Source organism: Stegostoma tigrinum, chromosome 2 (assembly GCF_030684315.1).
Source record: "Stegostoma tigrinum isolate sSteTig4 chromosome 2, sSteTig4.hap1, whole genome shotgun sequence".
NCBI classification, from domain to species: domain Eukaryota; kingdom Metazoa; phylum Chordata; class Chondrichthyes; order Orectolobiformes; family Stegostomatidae; genus Stegostoma; species Stegostoma tigrinum.
This window is the reverse complement of record NC_081355.1, coordinates 121183465-121208540: the sequence shown is the minus strand read 5'-3', so window position 1 is coordinate 121208540 and position 25076 is coordinate 121183465. Positions and strand designations below refer to the sequence as shown.

At 44.1% G+C, this 25076-nt stretch overlaps 1 protein-coding gene across 1 annotated transcript in view; it reads right to left on the bottom strand.

Moving 5' to 3' along the window:
* The window catches only part of LOC125447038 (threonine synthase-like 1), an 83106-nt gene that overhangs the window by 14064 nt on the left and 43966 nt on the right, over positions 1–25076 (bottom strand). The window contains exons 4-5 of the mRNA XM_059641980.1: positions 9261–9362; positions 5504–5867 (exon numbers count right to left, since the gene is read on the bottom strand). The gene's annotated coding sequence lies outside the window, so the exon portion shown is untranslated. The remainder of the gene's footprint in view (positions 1–5503; positions 5868–9260; positions 9363–25076) is intronic.

The window sequence follows — 25076 nt, the reverse complement described above, 5'->3', positions numbered from 1 at the left end:
GTCCAGGAAGGTAAGGGAGGCATTAGAGATGGTCCAGGTGAACTTAAGGTTGGGGTGGAAGGTGTTGGTAAAGTGCATGAACTGTTCGAGCTCCTCTGGGGAGCAAGAGGCGGCGCCGATACAGTCAATGTAATGGAGGAAGAGGTGGGGTTAGGGCCTGTATAGCTACAGTAGAGGGATTGTTCTATGTAACCTACAAAGAGGCAGGCATAGAGGGGCAGCCGGGAAGGAAAGCAGTGAGTATAAATACTCACCCTTCGACGCCAACGGCCATTTTGAGTGCGAGCAGCAGCGGAGGTAAGATGGACCCGGAAGACTGCAGCTAAGGTAAAGCAGTTTATTTTTAAAATTACTTACCGGTAGCGGGCAGCGGTGTTTTTCTCTTTCAGAGAAGGAGCGGGAGCAGCAGCGGAAGTGATGAGGACCAGAGGGGCAGCCGGGAAGGAAAGCAGTGACCATATATATCAGCAAAGTGGCTAAACCAGAGACTCTACAACTGTAGTGTCTCCCACCTGCCCTCCTCCTCTAACCTAGTTAATAAGGCAAGGTTCATTCTAAACTTTCTCTATTGAATATAAGTTTGTTATTAATTTTATAGCAACTTGAACTAAGCTTTCTACTTTAGTACTGAGTGCGTGTTCAGATAAGTGGAGTATGGATGCTAGGGCAGTTGCTTGCTCCTCCTGCAGAATGTGGCAGGTGGGAGACAGGCACACGTCTCCGCTGGCTACATCTGCTGGAACAGCACCCAACTCCAGCTCCTTGAAAACCGTGTTAGGGAAATGGAGCTGGAGCTGGATGAGCTACGGATCATTCGGGAGGCAGAGGGGGTAATTTGAGAGGAGTTATCGGGAGTTGGTCACTCCTAAGGCTCAGGACAAGGATAGATGGGTTACGGTTAGGGGGAGGAAAGGGGACAGACAGACAGTACAGAGATCCCCTGTGGGCATTCCCCTCAGCAATAAGTATACCATTTTGGATACTGCTGGGGGGGATGACCGACCAGAGGTAAGCCACAGTAGTCAGTTCTCTGGCACTGAGCCTGACACTGTGGCAAAGAAGGGAAGGGGGCAGAATAGAAATGTACTTGTGGTAGGGGACTCGATAGTTAGGGGAATCGACAGCAGATTTTGTGGTCAGGATCGGGATTCCCGGAAGGTATGTTGCCTCCCTGGTGCCAGGGTCCGGGACGTCTCCGATCGGGTGTATAAGGTTCTAAAAGGGGAGGGCGAACAGCCAGAAATCGTGTTACATATTGGCACTAATGATATAGCCAGAAATAGGATTGAGGATATAAAAAGTGATTTCAGGGGATTAGGATGGAAGCTGCAGAGCAGGACGAACAGAATAGTGTTCTCTGGTTTACTACCGGTGCCACGAGATAGCGAGGTGAGGAACAGGGAGCGGGCGCAGCTAAACACGTGGCTACGCAGCTGGTGTAGGAGGGAGGGCTTCAGATATGTAGATAATTGGGATGCCTTCTGGGGAAGGTGGGACCTGTACAAGAAGGACGGGTTGCATCTGAACTGGAAGGGGACCAATGTCCTGGGTGGAAGGTTTGCTCGAGTAGTTCGAGAGGGTTTAAACTAGTATGGCAGGTGGGTGGGAACCTGAGCTGTATACCGGAGGTGAGAGTTGATGCAGGTGAGGCAGTAGCAAGAGGTAGACCAGCTAGTGGGAAGGATTTTCCTGGGAAGGAACCAAGGGATCAGTTAAAGTGCGTTTGCTTTAATGCAAGGAGTATCAGGAATAAAAGTGATTAACTTAGAGCATGGATCACTACCTGGTGCTATGATGTTGTGGCCATAACAGAGACATGGGTTTCTCAGGGGCAGGAATGGTTGCTGGATCTTCCAGGGTTTAGAACATTTAAAAAGAATAGGGAGGGGGGAAAAAGAGGAGGGGGTGTAGCACTACTAATCAGAGAGGGTATCATAGCTACAGAAGCTTCCATTGTCGAGGAAGATCTGCCTACCGAGTCAGTGTGGGTGGAAATTAGGAACAGCAAGGGAGTAGTCACCTCGTTAGGGGTTTACTACAGGCCCCCCAATAGCAGCAGGGAGATTGAAGAAAGCATAGGTCGGCAGATTTTGGAAAAGTGTGGACGCAGTAGGGTTGTTGTAATGGGTGACTTTAACTTTCCTAATATTGACTGGAACCTCCTTCGAGCAGAAGATTTGAATGGAGCTGTTTTTGTAAGGTGTGTTCAGGAGGGTTTCCTAATGCAGTACGTTGACAGGCCGACGAGGGGAGGGGCCATTCTAGACTTGGTGCTCGGAAACGAGCCGGGGCAGGTATCAGATCTTGTGGTGGGAGAGCATTTTGGTGATAGTGACCATAACTGCCTCACATTCTACATAGCTATGGAGAAGGAGAGGATTAGGCAAAATGGGAGGATATTTAATTGGGGAAGAGGAAACTATGATGCGATTAGACATGAGTTAGGAAGCATGGACTGGGAGCAGTTGTTCCATGGTAAGGGAACTATAGACATGTGGAGACTGTTTAAGGAACAGTTGTTGGGAGTGATGAGTAAATATGTCCCTCTGAGACAGGCAAGAAGGGGTAAGATAAAGGAACCTTGGATGATGAGAGCGGTGGAGCTTCTTGTGAAAAGGAAGAAGGTAGCTTACATAAGGTGGAGGAAGCTAGGGTCAAGTTCAGCTAGAGAGGATTACATGCAGGCAAGGAAGGAGCTCAAAAATGGTCTGAGGAGAGCCAGGAGGGGGCACGAGAAAGGCTTGGCAGAAGGAATCCGGGAAAACACAAAGGCATTTTACACTTATGTGAGGAATAAGAGAATGGTCAAAGAAAGAGTAGGGCCGATCAGGGATAGCATAGGGAACTTGTGTGTGGAACCTGAGGAGGTAGGGGAAGCCCTAAATGAGTTTTTTGCTTCTGTCTTTACGAAAGAAACGAACTTTGTAGTGAATGAAACCTTTGAAGAGCAGGTGTGCATACTGGAATGGATAGAGATAGACGAAGCTGATGTGCTGAAAATTTTGTCAAACATTAAGATTGACAAGTCGCCAGGCCTGGACCAGATTTGTCCTCGGCTGCTTTGGGAAGCGAGAAATGCAATTGCTTCGCCACTTGCGAAGATCTTTGCATCCTCGCTCTCCACTGGAGTCGTACCTGAGGACTGGAGAGAGGCAAATGTAATTCCTCTCTTCAAGAAAGGAAATAGGGAAATCCCCGGCAATTATAGACCAGTAAGTCTCACGTCTGTCGTCTGCAAGGTATTAGAAAGGATTCTGAGGGATAAGATTTATGACCATCTGGAAGAGCATGGCTTGATCAAATACAGTCAACACGGCTTTGTGAGGGGTAGGTCATGCCTTACAAACCTTATCGAGTTTTTTGAGGATGTGACTAGAAAAGTTGATGAGGGTCGAGCTGTGGATGTGGTGTATATGGACTTCAGTAAGGCATTTGATAAGGTTCCCCATGGTAGGCTCATTCAGAAGGTCAGGAGGAATGGGATACAGGGGAACTTAGCTGCTTGGATACAGAATTGGCTGGCCAACAGAAGACAGCGAGTGGTAGTAGAAGGAAAATATTCTGCCTGGAAGTCAGTGGTGAGTGGGGTTCCACAGGGGTCTATCCTTGGGCCTCTACTGTTTGTAATTTTTATTAATGACTTGGATGAGGGGATTGAAGGATGGGTCAGCAAGTTTGCAGACGACACAAAGGTCGGAGGTGTCGTTGACAATATAGAGGGCTGTTGTAGGCTGCAGCGGGACATTGACAGGATGCAGAGATGGGCTGAGAGGTGGCAGATGGAGTTCAACCTGGATAAATGCGAGGTGATGCATTTTGGAAGGTCGAATTTGAAAGCTGAGTACAGGATTAAGGATAGGATTCTTGGCAGCGTGGAGGAACAGAGGGATCTTGGTGTGCAGATACATAGATCCCTTAAAATGGCCACCCAAGTGGACAGGGTTGTTAAGAAAGCATATGGTGTTTTGGCTTTCATTAACAGGGGGATTGAGTTTAAGAGTCGTGAGATCTTGTTGAAGCTCTATAAAACTTTGGTTAGACCGCACTTGGAATACTGCGTCCAGTTCTGGGCGCCCTATTATAGGAAAGATGTGGATGCTTTGGAGAGGGTTTAGAGGAGGTTTACCAGGACGCTGCCTGGCCTGCAGGGCTTATCTTATGAAGAGAGGTTGACTGAGCTCGGTCTCTTTTCATTGGAGAAAAGGAGGAGGAGAGGGGACCTAATTGAGGTATACAAGATAATGAGAAGCATAGATAGAGTTGATAGCCAGAGACTATTTCCCAGGGCAGAAATGGCTAGCATGAGGGGTCATAGTTTTAAGCTGGTTGGTGGAAAGTATAGAGGGGATGTCAGAGGCAGGTTCTTTACGCAGAGAGTTGTGAGAGCATGGAATGCGTTGCCAGCAGCAGTTGTGGAAGCAAGGTCATTGGGGTCATTTAAGAGACTGCTGGACATGTATATGGTCACAGAAATTTGAGGGTGCATACATGAGGATCAATGGTCGGCACAACATTGTGGGCTGAAGGGCCTGTTCTGTGCTGTACTGTTCTATGTTCTATGTTCTATGTTTTAGAGCTTGGGCCCATGCGGGTCCCCATGGCCACTGTGTCTGTAGGAAGTGGGATTGGGAATAGAGTCAACGTTTTGAGTCCTGAAGAACTGTGAGCACGCAAAGTCCAGCTGAGGGAGCAAAGTACAAAGACACACGGTAAGGAAAGGCAAAGCAAGGATATTGTGGGCATCCAAGCAGGCATAAAGTGAATGAGCACGGTGAGCAAGCAAGGATCCCAGTGGTGCACTCTGATTGAGTTGGGTGCCTTGCGCAAAGTGTCATGCCAGCAACATTTTAATGAAAGCCTGTGGAATCTTAACTGCAGCTCTGAAATGCAGAACAGTGTTGCAAGTGGGTTGGAGATATATCCATGAGAGGTGAAGAGACTGATATGAGTCCATTAACAAGGTCAGTGGACAGGAGGTGCATGTGGTAACTTCCATTGAGTGTGCCCCAAGATGCTGATGCTTGGCTTTGACTTTCATGTCATAAATTGCTGCCAGCTAGCATGGCACATGAGAGATGGGAAGCTGCACATTAATAAGCAATAATTGGATAGTAAAACATGCTAATACATGCAAAATACATTGAAACAGGGCTCTTGCCACCAACAAGTGAGAATCTCATCTTGCCATTAGACACTTGGTTGGGAAATGGGGCATTTTGCTCGCAACACTGAGAAGCTTCTTGTTGGCTATCTCAAAGGATTCTCCCAAATTTCTTACTATTGCCTACATTATTCAAGGGCTTTGAATATGCGGCAATTTATAGGTAAGTGTTTCCAGAGAATTAAACTGGAATGACAAGGAGAAATTATCAGTGTCCATGACAAATACAACGCAAGAAAATTGAACTAAACAGGGTGGATTCTTCTGCAAGTTTCATCCATCTACCATTGATGCACAGTGGCAGTAGTGAGTACCATCACAAGACGCAGTCCAGCAACTTACCAATGTTTCTCCAACTGTACCTTCTAAATCCCTAATTCCTAGAAGGTTGAGGGTGGCAGATGAATAGCAATTTCTGTTTAAGTCATCCACAATCCTGATGTTTAACTATAATGGCCAGTCCTTCACCATTGTTAGGTCAAACTCCTTCTTCTCTGGCAGATCCTCAAGGTCAAAGATGACTTGTTACCCCTCGGGTTGCTGGGGTGGGGGTGGAGGGCGTGTTGAGGTAGGTGGGATGCTCTGAATTCTGCCTGAACCTTCTGTTTGACCTCCAAGTGCTCCACTCAGTCACGCTCGAAGTGGCTGTTACCTTTGCCCATGCTTCTGCTCCAGTTTGTGCAGTATTATTTACTGTCACATATATCTAGAAAGATACAGTGAAAAAAGTTTTGTCACCACAATACAGCAAGATTTTCTGTTACAAAATGAAAGATATTACATAAATTCTGCACAAGGGCTCCAGAGCTTTTGCAATGTCTCTGCAAGGTGTGCCAGGCCTCAAGGAGTCCTCACTCCAGGCACCACCACCGCCACAACTCGAGACCCACTGAGTCCATGCCAGGGGTCTACCTCAGCCAGGCACTGTGACCATCGCATCCAACAACCCACTGAGTTCTCAAGTCCACACTATAAGGCTACCACATCCCTGCTCCAGGCACTAAGCACCATCGCAGCTGACAACCTGAGTCATCAAATCCAGGCTCTGGGCCTACCGCAACTCGTAGTCCTTGCTCTCGGCACAGGCACCACCTCAGCTGACTCCCTGCCAATACTGAACCCATTTCCCCACCACATCAGAAGATGAAGAAAAGAAAAATGATTAAAAAAGGAGAAAAACAAAAGGAAGCATACAGGCTCAGGAGCCCGAACACTACCTTCTGTACTGGCACCGCCATCTGGATGTGGCACACTCATCGTTGATACATTTGCTGTTTCCCAGTGTGACAGTGATTCCCACACATCACTGGAAATGTTGCATTTGCTCAGAGAGGCTTTCAGGGTGTCCTTTACCGTCCTGGTGATCGCTTGTCAATACAGAGCTTGGAATACAGCATTTGTTTAAGGAGGCTTGTGGTGGACAATGTTACCCACTCATCGCAGCAGGTCATACACTACAGTGTACCGATACTGGGGATACTGACTGGTAGATGTCTGTGACAATCTGCCCCTGTGGTAATCACTGGCCCCCGGCAAGTAAAATCCACAGCAAACGTCTGGACAACATTTCCTTTCAGTGCGACAGAACGCTGACGATGGCTATTGACTCCAATGTACTAGAACAGCCTTCGGACACCTAAAGAAGAGTATTTCCAAGTCCAAGACCTTAAGCCTAGCACCAACCTCATGTTTCCAAAGCAGCCATGGTCCCTACTCTTCTGAATGCATCACAAACGGACCACATGCAGCAAACACCTCAAATCCCTGGAAAGTTATCACCAGAACGACCTTCACAAAATATTGGCAAGTCCACTAGCAAGATCAGCGTACCAGCGTGAGCATCCTCCAAACACTGAAACTGCCTTACAAACAACACTGCAAGGGTACCTCTACCATATGGCCTCAGCAGTTCAATAAGGTGGCTTACTATCACCTATTCAGAGGCAACTGGGAATGGGCAATAAACGCTGTCTATGTCAGTGATGCTCCCATCCCAAAAATGAATAAAGAGCCTTTATGTTGGTTGACTCAATTACTCCTTTTGGTAGCAGGTTTCATATTAAAACTAGTGTAAGTTTTTTCCTGAATTCTTTGTTGAATTTATTTCAATAGACAATAGGTGCGGGAGTAGGCCATTCGGCCCTTCGAGCCAGGACCACCATTCATTATGATCATGGCTGATCATCCACAATCAGTATCCTGTTCCTGCCTTATCCCCATAACCCTTGATTCCACTATCTTTAAGAGCTCTATCCATGTCTTTCTTGAAAGTATCCAGAGAGTTGGCCTCCACTGCTTTCTGGGGCGGAGCATTCCGTATATCCACTGCTCTCTGGGTGAAGAAGTTTTTCCTCAACTCTGTTCTAAATGGCCTACCCCTTATTTTTAAACTGTGACCTCTGGTTCTGGACTCACCCATCAGCGGAAACATGCTTCCTGCCTCCACAGTGTCCAATCCCTTAATAATCTTATACGTCTCAATCAGATCCCCTCTCATCCTTCTAAACTCAAGTGTATACAAGCCCAGTCACTCCAATCTTTCAACATATGATAGTCGCGCCATTCTGGGAATTGACCTCGTGAATAGCAGGCAGTGACCAGTGGGGCACCACAAGGTTCGGTGCTGGGACCGCAGCTGTTTACGATATATATTAATGATATAGACGAATGCATTAAAAGTAATATTAGCAAATTTGCTGATGACACAAAGTTGGGTGGCAGTGTGAAATGTGAGGAGGATGTTATGAGAATACAGGGTGACTTGGACAGGCTAGGTGAGTGGATGGATGCATGGCAGACGCAGTTTAATGTGGATAAATGTGTGGTTATACACTTTGGTGGCAAGAACAGGAAGGCAGATTACTACCTCAATAGAGTCAAGTTAGGTAAAGGGGAAGTACAATGAGATCTAAGTGTTCTTGTACATCAGTCAATGAAAACAAGCATGAAGGTACAGCAGGCAGTGAAGAAAGCTAACAGCATGCTGGCCTTCATAACAAGAGGAATTGAATTTCTCTGGTCTTGCTAGCAAATGGAAGTATCTAAGTCTACCATTCAGAATCTTCAAGGCCTAGGTCTTCCAGTGATTTTTCTACAGGAATTATCCATCACCCTGTTCAATATTTCTGTCAAGTATAACATCTAAATTTTATCTAGTGCATTTGTATTGCACGTCTTCACCACGTCCTTACGTATGTTATAATGTTGAGCCCAAAATGGTGCACAATAGTCAATGTTTGACACAACTTTTACGTTTTTCAGCTTTAGCTGCCTAGAAACAGACAATTTTTTTAATGGTCTACTAAACTGTCCCTACTTTCATAAACTCATGTAACTAAAACTGAAACTCACTGTGTAAATCAGGAGAGGCAATGGCCTAGTGGTATTATCGCTGGACTGTTAATCCAGAGAACCTGATAATGTTCTGGGGACCTGGGTGTGAATCCTGCCATGGCAGATGGTGAAATTTGAATTCACTAAAATATCTGGAATTAAGACTCTAATGATGACTGTGAATGCATTGTTGATTGTCAGGAAAAACTCATCTGGCTCACTAATGTCCTTTAGGGAAGGAAACTTTATCCTTACCTGGTCTGGCCTACATGTGACTCCAGACCCACAGCAATGTGATTAACTCTTCACTGCTCTCTGGGAAATTAGAGATGGCAATAAGTGCTGCCTCGCCAATGACACCCTCATCCTGTGAATGAATGAATAAAAATACTGGACCCTTGGCCAGAGGGATAAGAATCAATTGTTTCATAAAAATGGATTGTGCAACTTTAGCCAAATGCACTTATCTGAATACCATAACCACTCTCTGACAGGAATGAGGCCACTAATTTTTTTTCAATAAAGTAGCCCAACAGGTCACCACAAAAGGACGGTGCAGATCACAGCAAATCTCTGGGGAACATGAAGAAATGGGCAGACATACAGCAGGTTGAATTTGAGACTTTTTTAGAAAATGAGGCGCTGCAATATACAGGGAGTCCCTGGCTTACGAGTGTCTGACTTAAGAACACTCATAATATGAACACAATCCCATACAAGGGGTGTAATTTTAAAAACCCAACATGCAAACATTTCATGTACTTACAAACAGCTCCTTTATATCATCTTGCACCGTGTCCCAACTTGTTTACAAGAATCAACTTGCAAATGAACTCCAGAAAGGATCCCAATCACAACATGGGACTGCCTGTAAAATAAGGATACAAATTTAAAGGAAATGCAGATATAGAAACTTGGATATACGGAAATTTTTGAAGGTGGTAGTACAATTTGATAGTGTTACTAAAATAGCATTCAGGATCCTTGCAATTATACATAGACGCAAGTAAAAGAAGGAAGCTATGCAAACCCTTTAAAATATCACCAGTTAGGTTCCAGCTAGAATATCGTGGCCAATATTAGGCACTGTACTTCAGGATGATAAGGCCTAAACAGGGTGCAAAGAAGATTTATTCATATGATACCAAGAACGATAAACTTCAGTTATGTAAAAAGACTAGAGGAGCTGGGATTGTTTTTAAAATTTTGTGGTATTACAGAAGATTCACAGTGATGCTAAAACTTAGTTGTTTTGATAGAACAGGTAGGAAGAAACAGGTGTCACAAGTAAGTGAGTTTATTACTGGAGATCACAAATTTAGGACAACTAGCAAAATGACAAGGGGGAGATACAGTGAAGGATTTATTTAAGGTAGTCAATGATGAAATCTGGAATGCAGTGTGCGAAAGGGTGGTGGGAGATTCAAAAGTGAAATTAAAATGTTCTTGAAAAGTAACGTTTTGGATAGATACGGAACATTACACAGCAGTGAAAATGATTAGATTACACTTCACAGGTGATATCCCACTAATCCTCTCTTCGGCATGCAGACCTTCAAAAGGTCCATGCACAGCAGGAATTCCCAAAATCAGAGGTCAACACTTTGGCATGCTGTTCAGCGAGTGCAGAACAGCTGTACAGCCATTACAATCAGCCAAACAGCATTTTTCGATGCTGTTATGCTCTCAATTCTGCTTTTGAAGGAGAAAAATTTGGCTTAATTTTCGAGTGCCAGTCAGGATCAACAGCTAGGGCGTCAATGCATTGACAAAATATGAACAATGATCCAATTAAGAAATGGGAACTACAAAAACAATACACAAGATAAAGTGCGGTAACAAGGTGTAGAGCTGGATGAACACAGCAGGCCAAGCAGCATCTTAGCAGCAGGAAAGCTGACGTTTTGGGCCTGACCCTTCATCAGAAATGGGGAGGGGAAAGGGTTCTGAAATAAACAGGGAGAGAGGGGGAGGCAGATCGAAGAAGGATAGAGGATAAGATAGGTGCAGAGGGACAGACAAATTAAAGAGGCGGGGATGGAGCCAGTAAAGGTGGGGTGATAGGGAGGAGATAGGCCAGTCCAGGGAGGACAGACAGGTCAAGGAGGCGGGATGAGGTTAGTAGGTAGGAAATGGGGGTGCGGCTTGAAGTGAGAGGAGGGGATAAGTGAGAGGAAGAACAGGTTAGGGAGGCGGTGACGAGCTGGGCTGGTTTTGGGATGCGGTAGGGGCGGGGAGATTTTGAAGCTTGTGAAATCCACATTGATACAATTGGGCTGCAGGGTTCCCAAGCAGAATATGAGTTGCTGTTCCTGAAACCTTCCGGTGGCATCGCTGCGGCACTGCAGGAGGCCCAGGATGGACATATTGTCTGAAAAATGGGAGGGGGAGTTGAAATGGTTCATATCTGGGAGTTGCAGTTGTTTGTTGCAAACCGAGCATAGTTGTTCTGCAAAACAGTCCCCAAGCCTCCGCTTGGTTTCCCCGATGCAGAGGAGGCCATAACGGGTACAGCAGATGCAGCATGCCACATTAGCAGATGTGCAGGTGAACATCTGCTTGATGTGGAAAGTCTTCTTGGGGGTGGGGATGGGGGTGAGGGAGGTGGTGTGGGGACAGGTGTAGCACTTCCTGGTTGCAAGGGAAAATGCCAGGTGTGGTGGGGCTGGAGGGGAGTGTGGAGCGGACAACGGAGTCACGGAGAGAGTGGTCCCTCCAGAAAGCAGACAAGGGTTGGGGGGAGAAATGTCTTTGGTGGTGGGGTCAGATTGCTGACGGCGCAAGTATCGGAGGATGATGTGTTGGATCCGGAGATTGGTGGGGTGACACGTGAGGACGCGGGGGATTTTCTTTGGTTGCTATTGCGGGGACAGGGTGTGAGGGATGAGTTGCAAGAAATGTGGGAGACATGGTTGAGGGCATTCTCGACCACTGCAGGGGAGATGTTACCAAGTCTCTGCATTGCAATTATTGTTCAGGAACACAACTATCAATTCATCACAGGCCACTGTGCTGTGGCCTTTGCCTACTTATGCCATTAAGTTGTAACTTATAATAGAAACATATATAAACTGTGCTCATTTGAACATTGGTGGAGAAGTGTTTGGATTGTCCTGCAATGGCAGTGTCCACATTACACCAGGACACCACTTGACTTTTGAAACTGGACTCCGTGCATTGAAATTTTATACAAAAGTATTTCTCAGACCTTCCTTTTTTTTCAAAGGAATTTCACAATACAACTTTTCACTTCAATTACCTTGCCTTCAACAGTCCTGTCATTTGTCACTCAATACATTTGAGAGAGATGGTAGCATAGTCGTAACATTATTGGACTAGCAATCCAGATACCCAGATTCATGCTCTGGAGACACAGCACCTGGAGAATTTGAACTGGATTAATACATCTGGAATTTAAAGCTAATCTTAGTAATATTGACAATGAATGAAACTATCAATGATAGTCAGAAAACCCACCTTCTTCATTAATCTCTTTAAGAAAGGAAGTCTGTTGTCTTTACCCACTCTGTCAATGCAATTCCAGACGCAGAACTACGTGGTTGCCTATTAACTTACCTTGAAATGGCCAAGTTAGCGACTCAGTTTAAGGGCAATTAGAGATGTATAACAAATGCTGTTCAACATTATAAACAATAGCGATTAAAGAAAATTTAGGTTAAAAAAAGGGTTAACATCCCTACTGTTATTTGTAGTTTCCAACTGCATGTTGGAATTGCTAGAAATTCCTGGGCAATACAGGAGGAGTAGAATTTATACATTCAATGGGACACACTGGGAATCTCAAACATTGTGATTTGCTGGAAGCAGGGAGGGAGCTTGATCAAGTCTGTTTTTCATAACATTGTGCAGATGTAACTCCACAGAATGCAAGAAATAAAGGGAGGTACAGAGATAGAGAAGGAAGGAAATTTCAGAAAATAAGACTGAGACAACTGAAGCCTCAGCCACCCAAGGTGCAGCAATTAAAATCCAAAGCAGTAGGCTTCATTGACATATTATCAATGCCAACCTATTCCCTGGGAGAAGGTGGGCTTCCCACCTTTACAAAACCAACAAGTTGAGACGTTAGCAGTCATGAACGTAGTTAGATGCACATTGCCTATTTAAGAGGGATGGTCAGGTCTCTCAGAGGCAGGAGAAAGAGGGGCAGTCTGGGAGGACAATGAAGTATTCCTTGTTCTAGTTTACCTTCTGTCTACCTTGTGTTCTATTTCTGGTTCTTGTGAACCACAAACACAATAACAGGCGATGAGGATTGAATTTGGGCCAGAAACCGTGTGACTGCCTTTTTTTTTGTTGAGAGGAAGAATGTCATCCAGACTCTGAAAATGGCATGGAATTGTGGAGATAATGTCGAGGGAAATGGTCACAAGGGGTCTCGGGCTGTGGTCAAAGTCAGGGAAGAATGGAATGTACTGGGGACAGCTAAAGTAGTGGTCATGAGGTGACTTGTTCTACAACCAATGAACGAAGAGGGGAGTACTCACCCAGAAGCCTACCTAAGTCATTGCGGAGAACTGTCACAAGATGACTCAGGCTGAGAGCAACAGTGGGGAAAAATGGTGCACCAACATAGTCGGTGTGAGAAAGGCTGGCACAGACAGCGGAAGCTAAGGGGACTTGGACAGCAAAAGAATACTAGCCTTGAATGGCGGGAAAAGAAAATGGCAGGTTAATTTGGAGCAACGGGACAATTTGATGAAGAGGCTGAATGTTGGACACTGCAACCTAAACGTTATAAGGTCGCTGAAGACATAATGGTACCAGATTTCTTGAGTACTGCTGGGGGCAAGACCATCACAATTCTAAGGAGTCTGGTGCAACCACAGAAATCCATGGAGAAGGTTTGTTAGGGAGTTATTTTGCAGCAAAGCCACTGATGAACATGGAACTTTTCTATTTTTGTAAACAGATACAGCACAAAAGAGAGTCTGCCGGTCAACTTGTGACAGCCTGAAAGAGGGTAGCAGAAATTGCAAATTCGGAGAGTTCATCCAAGATGCCTTGCTGAACCATTTGATTTGTGGCCTTCAACACAAAATCATCCAATAAAAGCTACTAAGACGGAGAGACCTCAGCTTTCGAAATTCCTACCTTAATGGAATTGGCTGCTAGCAAAGCAATACAGTTGAGTGACAAACCTAGGTACGCAGAGGAGTAGGAATTCAGCACAGTGCAGTACCAACCGTAGAATGCCATCGATGTGGTGAGAACAGTCACAAGGAGTCAACATATTGAACACCAGAAGCCCAGTGCCGCAAGTATAAGTGAATCGGCCAAATTGTCTGAAACTGCCTAAAGAAGATAATTAAGAGAAGACATACGCTACATGAACCACGTTAGCTGGGTCTGCGGGAGAAGCAGAAGGCCCAGACACAGCAGTATCAGTTAAGTATCTTGTCGGTATGGGGTAAAGCTATCAGTTCCGGGTTCTTCCCATATTAGAGGGTAAAACAGCAAACAAGGAAGTGGATACAGGTGCAGCGGTGAGTCTGGTTCCTGAATCAATATGTAGGGAAAAGTTAAATGCACTGCCACCAAAGCCTCCAAGATTACACCATAGATATACATGGAACAAGTGGTGCTGCTGAAGGGCTACATACAGGTTAAAATACAGTTAAGGAGCAACAGTGCTGAACTGCCACTGTACATGGTGAAAGGTGATACCCTGCATTATCCAAATGTTCCTGGTCACAGAAATGAAAGATAAATCGAGGTGTGGTTAATAGGCTGGCAGACTCAAAAACAAGTTTGCAAGAAATTTTGGACATGTCTTCAAGGAACCCTGTAGGAAGATGAAAGGAGTGGAAATTAGAAGTCGGTTGAAGCTGGAGGCTCATCCAAAGAGTCTGAATGTGCACCCAGTACTGTATGCCTCCACTTTAGGCTGGGCAGTGAACTGGAACAGCCAGTGAACCTGGAAATATTAGAACCAGTGAATGGGCCACTCCAATCACCCCGGTCTTAGAAACAAATGGTTGGTGAGGATTTATGGTGACTAATGTCACAGTGAACCCAGCCCTGTATGTGGATGAATACCCACAACCACACATTGAGGACATGTTCAGTGGACTGGTTGAGGGAAAGAAATTCTCAACAATGGATCTGTTGCAGACCACATTGCAGATGGGTGTCGTTAAGCTGCTGCTTAATGATGGTGGCACACGGGACTGTTCTGCTACAAGTTACTGCCTTTTGGCATTTGCATTACATCAGCTCCAGCTTTATATTCCAGAGAACCTGAACCAAATTTTGAGTGTAATACCAGGTGTCCAGTGTTATCTGAACAATACTAAATAAAAATCAAAGGAACTGCAGACACTTTAAATCAAGAACAAAAACAAAGTTGCTGGAAAATCTCAGCAGGTCTGGCAGCAAGCTGTGAAGGAGAAAACAGAGTTAACATTTAGGGTCCGGTGACCCTTCCTCAGAACTGATGGTGGCTGGGAAAATGTCAGTTTATATACAGAAAATAGGGAGGTGGGTGGGGTCGAGAGTAAACAATAGGATAGAGCTCAGAGAGACAGAAATTTGGACAGACAAAGGAGTTGCTAACAATTAGGCTGGGAGGGTGAGTGGTTGTTAATGGGGGCTGTTAGTGACTAACAACAGAGGGTGTGTAGCGGCAGGCTATGTGGTAAGAAGGCCCAGTGTGTGGGTGGGGGGCTGGGACATGGGAGAGTTTAGGCCCTAAAATTATTGAACTCAATATTGAGTTCAGAGCTCTGTAGAGTCCCCAAGCGGAAAATGAGGTGGTGTTCCTCCAGCTTGCTTTGGGCTTCACTGGAACACTGTAGCAAACTAGAGACAGAGATGTTGGCCAGGGAGCAAGGTGGTACATTGAAGTGGCAGGCAACAGGTAGTTCTGGATCTTATTTGCGAGCAGAACGTAAATGTTCTGCAAAGCGGTCGCCAAGTCTACATTCCATTTCCCCAATGTAGAGGCGACAACATTGTGAGCAGCGAATGCAGTGGACTAGATTCTTGGAAGAGCAGGTGAAGTGTTGCCTCACCTGAAAGGTATATTTGGGTCCTTGGATTCTGGGGAGGGAGGAAGTAAATGCGCAAGTGTTGCACCTTCACCGGTTAACAGGGAAGGTGCCATAGGGCTGGGGGGAGGTGTTGGGGATGATGCAAGTGTGGCCCAGGGTGTACCGGAGGGAACAGTTCCTGCGGAAGGTGGACAAGGGAGGGGAGGCGAATATGTGTCTGGCGGTGGCATCTTGCTGGAGCTGGCAGAAATGGTGTCTGATGATCTTCTGGATGTGGATGCTGGTGGGCTGGTACATAAGGAATAGGGGAACCCTATCGCTGTTGCAGAAGGGAAGAGAGGGGATGAGGGCTGAAGTGCAGGAGATGGGTTGGACCTGGATTGACTGTCAACACCGGAGCTGGGGAATCCTTGGTTGAGGAAGAAGGTGGAAATTTCAGAAGCTCCCTTATCCAAGTTGAATCTGAACATATGCAAAGGTCACAGAGGAACTGAGAGAATGGGATGGAGTCTTTACAGGAAGTGGGGTGTGAAGATGTATAGTCCAGGTAGCTGTGGGGGTCAGTGGGTTTGTAATGGATATTAGTGACTTGTCTATCCCCAGAAATGGAAACAGAACACCATTTCTGCCGGCTCTAGCAAGATGCCACCACCAGACACATATTCCCCTCCCCTCCCTTGTCTGCCGTCCACACTTCCATCACCGCCAACACCACCCCTCAACCATATGGCACCTTCCCCAGTAACCTGAGAAGGTGCAACACTTGCGCATTTACTTCCTACCTCCCCAGAATCCAAGGGCCCAAATATACCTTTCAGGTGAAGCAACACTTCACCTGCTCTTCCAAGAATCTAGTCCACTGCATTCACCGCTCACAATGTGGTCTCCTCTCCATTGGGGAAATGAAATGTAGACTTGGCAACCGCTTTTCAGAACATTTACGTTCTGCTCGCAGAAAAGACCCTGAATTATCTGTTCAGTGAACCACTTTGCTCCCTGGCCAACATCTGTCTCTGGTTTGCTGCAGTGTTCCAGTAAAGCCCAAAGCAAGCTGGAGGAACAACACCTCATTTTCCACTTGGGGACCATACAGCACTCCGGACTCAATATTGAGTTCAATAATTTTAGGGCCTAAACTCTCCCATGTCCCAGGCCCCCACTCCACACACCAGGCCTTGTTACCACATAGTCTGCCACTGCATATCCCCTGTTGTTAGTCACTAACAGTCCCCATTAACAACTACTCACCCTCCCAGCCTAATTGTTAGCAACTCCTTTATCTGTTCGACTGTCTCTCTCTCTCTGAGCTCTACCTTATCATTTACTCCCTACCCCAACCATCTCCCTATTTTTTGCATATAAACTGATGTTTTCCCAGCCACCATCAGTTTTGAGAAAGGGTCACTGGACTTGAAATGTTAACTGTTTTCTCCTTCACAGATGCTGCCAGACCTGCTTAGCTTTTCCAGCAACTTTGTTTTTGTTATCTGAACGATTCTTTGATTATGGGATCCTCCAAACAGGATCATTTGAAACTCTTCAAAGGAGAAGAAACTCTTAAAAAGGCTCCAAGAACATGATCTACAAGTAAAAAGGGAGAAATGAGTTTTTCAAAGAGTCCATAGAGTATTTGTGATAATGGGAACTGCAGATGCTGGAGAATCCAAGATAACAAAGTGTGAAGCTGATTGAACACAGCAGGCCAAACAGCATCACAGGAGCACAGGTGCTCTCTGATGAAGGGTCTAGGCCCGAAACATCAGCTTTTGAGCTCCCGAGATGCTGCTTGGCCTGCTGTGTTCATCCAGCTTCACACTTCGTTATCATAGAGATTTGAGCCACACAATTGATGGCAAGAGACGACACAAAGCACCCAGGAAGATGAAGGCTATCATGAAAGCCCCTAGACTAGAAAATGTGTCTCAACTGAGATTGATCCTGAGACTTGTAAATTACTTTGGCAAGTTTGTGAATGTTTGGCCAACAATGGTAATGCCCGAACATTAGTTTCTGGGAGAAGGATGAACATAAAAATGGGCACAGGAATCGGAGGTGCCTTTCCAGGAGGTGAAGCAAGCCCTGACTCATTTCGACACAAAGTTGCCATTGCAACTTGCATGCAACATCTCACCTTATGGGTTTGGAACTGTACTGTCACACATCTTGCCAAATGGAGAGGACAGACCCAGTCTTGTTCCTTGTAGTTGATTTACTCTGGGAAGGAAAGCCTTGTCATAGAAACAGCCCTTACCTGTCCAGGATAACAAGGTGTAGAGCTGGTAGAACACAGCAGGCCAAGCAGTATCAGAGGAAAAGGAAGGCTGACATTTCAGGCCTAGACCCTTCTTCAGAAAACGGTCGAGGCCCGAAACATCAGCTTCCTGCTCCTCTGATGCTGCTTGGCCTGCTGTCTTCACCCAACTCCACACCTTGTTATCTCAGATTCTCCAGCATCTGCAGTTCCTACTATCTCTTACCTGTCCAGGAGGTGGGATTGTCCATATCAGAGTGTTTAATGTGGGAATGAGAGTGTGTATTTCCTACTCCATTGAGAGGAAAGGTGCTGCAAAACAAAAATACACCAAGAGCAACCCGATATGGTACGAATAACAGAAATGGCCGGGGTCTACTTTTGGTGGCTGAAATATAGACTCCCAAATTGAGGAGAAAGCCGAATAATGCAAATCCTCTGTCGTAAGGAAGGCGTCACTGTTGTTGTCCCTTCACCTGTGGAGTGGCCTTTCTCAAAAAATCCAAGTGGGAAAAAAAATAAATGCTTGGAAATAAGCATCCATTGTGAATTATATAGGACCTGGTCAGACTGTCAGGCACTGTTTCAGGGTTCTTTATGGTGCGATGGCAATGTCAATACCTCTGAGCCAGGAGTCCGAATTCCAGCCCCACCTGCTCGAGACGTTTGAGAATACTTCTGAACAGTTTGGGTAGAAAATATCCGTCAGACCAGTCTGTCTCTTTTGCCAGTTTTACTGTTATTTTTCTTCACAGGATGCAAGCAAGACGGAAGTATATCCTTATGTTGTGTCTGATAATATAAATCTAGTAAAAATATAAATCGCACCCGTTGTGGCTACAATGTAAAAACAACTAAAATCAATGCGTCACCGTGACACACTACACAGATTATTCTGGAATCCTCAGGGAGCACTCTGGGATTTGGCCAACAGCGCATGTCAGTTACTGGACGGCGGTTATTGACAGTTATACACCGTCAGTGACTCTGGCTGACAGCTCCATAGAGAGCGGGCTCCGGACACGGAAGGCTCTACTCTGGGCCCGATTCGGTCCCTGATGGGTTCCAACGGCCGCGAACTGCCTCTCGCAACCCTGGCTGTGGGAAGAGCTGTTGTCCCGATGGGGTGGCGCCGACCCCGGTGGGAGTTTGAGAGCTTTGGTTCAGGACCGAATACTCACCGAGAGACCGCTCGGTCACTGACCACGTGTGGCCGAAGCAATCGTAATCATCATCATCATCATCATCATTCCCATCCTTGATAAAGGGAGGAGTTAGTGTATGTAAGTATATTTTTAATTCATGCGCACTTCTCATTTCTAGCCACAAGCAAGGCCTGATTATTCCCTAGTCTTGAAAAGCTGAGTCACTGATTGTATAGCGTTTATCAATAAAACACATAGCATGGAATCGTTTAAATCCCTGTGTGGTCTCAACCGTCCTGTCTCCTGCTAAATTTCTGTACTCTAGTTCTGGACGCTTGAGGGTTCCTGATTTTAATTTCACAATAGGTCTGTCTGTCTGTTTCCGACCCACCTGAAATTCACTTACTGTAAAATGCTCCCGATCCCTATCTTAACTTTTCTCTAATTACGTTGTTTAGCAAACTTTGGTCATGCCCTGAATATCCCTGGTTGTCAAATTGTCTGATAAATTTGTGCATTACCTTAAAATTGTTCTATAAATACAAGTAATTGCCTTTCATCATGATGACTGCACATTAACACGTGTTTGTTGTCGCAGATAATCCGGGAGCTCTTTAGTCAACGTCTAATGGAAACCTTAGTAGCCTGGATACAAATCCAGTGAACTAAAATTTACGCTAAAATATTATAATACAAGGCCAGACACAGCAAACGCAAAATAAGTTAAAAGAAGTCAGAAAACGTAAACTAAGATTTGTGAAATGCTTTGTATGAAACACATCACAAGACATTTCTTAGAATCCAATGAAATATTTTGCAGTATAATCATTGTTTATATAAGAAGCAGGGCATTTGTGCACAAGCTCTCACAAACAGTAGTGCAACAATGATCAGATAATCTGTTTTTATGGTTTTGATTAAGTATTAAATGTGGACAGGTTACAGAGATAGTTCTACAGCAGTTCTTTAAAATAATGCCATGGAGAACAATAGGGACAGGAGGATGTGTGAGTCCCTTTATTCATTCACGGGATGATGGTGTTGCTGGCTAGGCAACATTTATTGTACATCCCTAATTGCCCAGGGGACAGTCAAGAGTCAACCACATTGCTGTGGGTTTTGAGTAACATGTAACCAGGTAAGGACGGCAGTTTGGAGATAACAAGATCTGTTCATGCTGGAGTCAAAGTCAACACAGCATGTCAAGCAACATCAGAGGAGCAGAAAAGTTGACGTTCCAGGTTTACACCCTTCATCAGGGCTGGCAGTTCCCTTCCCTAAAAGACATTAGTTAACCAGATGGGTCTTGCTGACAATCGGCAATGGACACATACTCATCATCAGATTCTTAATTCCAGATATTTACTGAATTCAAATTCCCCCATCTGCCGTGGCAGGATTCGAACCTCAGTCACCAGAACTTTGTCTGGCTCTCTGGGTTAACAGTCCAGTGATAATATCACTAGACCATCACCTCTCCCATGACTGTGGGTGTGGCAGGTCTGAGGACACCCCCCCAGCAGGATGAAATTGAGGAATTTTGGCCCCTGCAATTGTCCGACAGTTATGAGGTCCTTGCAAGTTGCATGGACAAGTCTGGAGACTGTAAGGAAGATGAGCAAACCGAACATGGCACCATAGTACAGGAAGTCATTCAAGTGGGAGGCAGAAATAGGAATATAGCTGCAATATAGATATAGGTGTATAGATAAGGTGAATGACAGGTGTCTTTACCTTAGGCTAGGAGATTTCGAGAACAGGGTACATTTTTAAGGCGAGAGGAGAAAGATTTAAAAAAGACACGAGGGGCATTTTTTTCTAAAAACAAGCGGTTTGTGGATGGAATAAACTTCCAGAGAAAGTGGCGGATCCAGGTACAGTTCAGCATTTAAAAGACATTGATATAAGTACATGGATATGAAATGTTTGGAGGAATATGGGCCAATTGCAGGCAGATAGAACTAAGGCTGGGAAATCCAAAGGCTGTGTTGTCTGCCTGGTACAACGGTTTATGACATCTTTATGGGGCTGGAGTAGAACTTGAAATGAGAGGGGAGGAATCCAGTAGTTGTAGCCCTCACATCTAGAAAACACTAGACTAGAAAGGAAATTTTGCTGAAAAGTTTTGAACGGTTAAGAGGTAAATTGAAAAAGCCCAATCTCCATCAAAATACTTTCTAGGTTACTATCTGATCCATTGCCTAACTGCATGGAGTAAATAAAGTCAAGGAGTTAAATACATGGTTCAGAGATTGATGTGGGATTGCTGACCATTTGTAGCACAGATACTGATTGACACACATCAGAGGTTTTCTTTTTAAGTATTCATACGTACCTTACACTATATTACCTCTTTACATTGTTTATTAAAACACTGCAGGGGAAACATTTGCTCCAAGTCATGAAGTAGAAGTTTTAATTTTAGCCCTACTCATGGTATTACCAAAAGTATCAAAGAAGACTTTGAACAAGTGTTTGGTCTGTAGTACTCAAGGGATCTGACATTATTTTCGAGGTCTGTGTAGGAAATCTATAGTGTGGTCTCCTACAGTTTTGCACTGGAACTACTGATGTACAAACTGCACACAATGTTTCACTGCTAAATTGAGTTTGCACCCACTATACACTATGAAAATGAGGTATTGTTAAGAATTTCTACCCCAGAGTACATGAACAGTGAATAGTCACTCCAAGTCATTTCAGCAAAGCATAGAACTATTCATTACTGGGGACACAATTGAAACAAGCTGGGGCTATCATCATTTTCATATATTCTAGCAGAAATTAGACGTATTCCTTTAAAAAGCTGGTGGCTCCTTTTCACTATGTAGTGAAATTTTAACTTGTAATGCCCTATTCTGACAGTGGATGTCACCAAACAAGTTGTTTAAATCTATTTTTCTCAATTTTGTCAAGGTTTAAGGGAATAGAGATGCAGTAGCATGCCTTTAAGGGGATAGTTTAGAATACACAAATTAGAAACATGGTAAGGAGAAAGAAAATTTTTAAAGGGATGACTCACTTTCCACCGTTTACTATTTAGTTAAAAACCTAAAGAAAATGCAAAAATTTCAGTAAGTTAAAAGGAAAATCAGAAGATTGAATAGAATATTAAAAGAAATCAGGAAAATTGTACTTTGCTATAACGTTTTTGTCCTTTGTTAAAAGATTATTAAGGGGACAAAAAAGCAAAGAAGATAGCTAGCTTGAAATGTAAAAACAGGAACAAAAATTTAAAAAGATTTTTATAAAGGAAATTAATTAATAAAATGAATGTTTGTCCTATGGAAAGTAAGGCAGGAATTAATAATTGGAAATAAGGAGATGAAACATGAATTGAATCGATTTTGTATCCATTTTCATTGTAGACGATGCAAGTAACATGCCAAATTTAAATAAGAAATTAAAAGGGAGGGAGGAATTCAGAAAAATACAATCACCAGGGAGTTTGTACTGTGCAAATTGTTGAGGCTGTGTTCTGCTTATATTCCAAAATGTATGCACAGTGGCAAATAGTTTGAAGATATTTTCTTTTGAAAGGAATAGCCTGCAGAACAATGAGAAATAAACAATAATAAAGTCACTGAAATATGCTTCACTCAAAAGCGAGAAAATACGATTTGATGAATAGAATTAACTGTGTCGATTGGATAGACAGGAGATCTGTTCATGGTGATCACTTAAACATGTCATAACTACTCCTAATCCTCCGTTGTTGTAGCATTAAATGCATTTGATACTGTTTTTTCAGTGTTTATCACTGTCAGATAAAAGACCCAAATTATTAATATTGTTTTCAGCACTTACTGCCTGCTTCAGCCATGTTCACTTGAGTCCCATCCAACTAATCACAAAGCAATTAATGAACTATAACTGTGGCACCATGATAGAAAATCTCTAATGAGAGAAGCAATAAAGCACAAATGTAAAAATATTAATTATGTTCAAACTTCTTAACATTATGCATAAGAAACAAATTTCAAAGTAAGTTCTACATGAATTTTAGTAAGGCTTTCAATCAGCTCCCTTTTGGTAGGCTCATGCAGAAGATTAAGATGTATGGCCACATGGATTCAGAATTAGCCTGCCCATTGAAGGTAGAGGGTAGTGCTGGAAGGGTGTTTTTCAGACTCAAGGTCCACAACTAGCGATATTCTGCAGGGATCCATACTGAGACCTCTGCTGTTTGTGATATATGTAAATGATTTGGATGAAAACATTAATGGGTGGGTTAGTAAGTTTTCAGACAACACAGATCGATGGAGGTTGTCAAAGGATACAGTAGGATACAGATCAGTTGCAGCTATGGGTGGAAAAATAACAGGTGGAGTTTCATCTTGGTAAGTGGGAGGTGCAGCACTTTGGAAGATCAAATGTTAGGGAAAAGTCTACACGTAATGACAGCATTGATGTACAGAGGGATCTTGGAGTTCAGGTCCATAGCTCACTGAAAGTGTCCTTGCAAGTACACAGAGTGGCAAATAAGGTGTATGGCATGCTTGCCTTTATTGTTCGGGGAACTGAGTACAAGGGTCAGGTTGTCATGTGCAACTTTATATGAATTTGGTTAGACTACACCTAGATTATTGTGTTTAGTTCTGGTCACCACATTACAGGAAGGATGTGGATGCTTTGGAGAAGGTACAGAAGAGGTTTACCAGGATACTGCCTGGATTAGAGGGTTTGAGCTATAAGGAGAGGCTAGAAAATCTTGGGTTGTTTTCTCTGGAGCGGCAGAGGCTGGGGGCGAGACTTGTTAGAAGTCTATAAAGTAATGAGATGCGCAGATAGGATTGACAGTCAGAATCTTTTTCCAAGAGTTTAAATGTCTAAAACTATGGGTCATGCATTTAAGGTGGGGGGGGAAGTTCAAAGGAGATGTGAGGAGTCTGGAAAATTGCTGCAGGAGTGGTGGTGGAGGCAGATCGGATAGGGGCATTTACTAGTTTGCCCAATATTTCTTCCTGCTGAAATCTCTTTAAAAACTGGTTGTGTTTGCTTTAAGACATTTCCTAATACTCAGATAAGAGCATCAATTCCATATCATACCCATGTGAATGCAATATTGTTAATTATGATGTGCACAAAGTAATGGAGAGGACAAAGTAATATTAAGGTTACTGTAATCCACTATAAGGACCAGTATTGCAGAGGATTCCAGAAGACAGGAGCATTTTGGAGAGAGATACCACGTCTGTCATATTCCTTCAGAAGTTTTCTTGACCACCCCCATCCACCAAGCGCCAAAGCTATGCATCCCAATATGCAGAGAGAGACAACATGATAACATTGCTCCGACATATGAACAGCTGACCACTATGGCTTTTCAGAAGGACCCCAATTCAGCATGTCATACTTTGTGATACTGGGTGAAAGAAGGTATATCAGAACGATAAAGCATTAGCATCCCCTGAATGATTGCGTACACAAAGATGCCTTTGACGACCTAGGCAGGTTCAGGCAAATCTGCCAGATGGTGACCATAGGGAAGTGTTTTCATAGGCTAAAAGTCACAACAAGGCAAATTTTGAGCACTGTCATTCTTCCAATGATAACTAAGGCTACCATACACCATAAGACCAACATATCCAGTGATGGTGGCAATCACTAGAACCATAAATTCTGGATGAATCTCCCTACACTCATCAAGCAATGACAACTGTAGAGGCGGTACTAAAGAATGGCCAAGTTGGCAATGCTGTTAATAATAATCACCGCATTATGCACCGCCATCATATTAGTGGGCATCAGATAAGAGTTAAACATTGGGCTGCCCTGTCGTTTTTCTCTAGGCGCATAGATTCTTCTCGGTATCATGTAGATGCCTCATCTTATTCACCTGCCCTTTCCAACTTGACCAAGGTTGCAAATCAATTGAATTGCCTTTATGAGCTGAAGTATATTCCAAACACTCCTTCCAGGTAAAGGAATAATTTTCGTATACATTTTTTTCAATGAATACACTGGGCTGGATCTTTTTTTTAATTAACTGCAACCTGCACTGAATCTTTTGGAGAGGTTTTCACTTCGAGGCTTAACAAGATTTCTCACTATCTTACTAAATTCACATCATTAAATGTACTCGCTGATTCTAGACTCCCCAGTTAGGGAAAGCATCTTAACGGAATCTATCATTTAAGTATTTTGTGGTTTTCAATGAGATCATTGTTCAA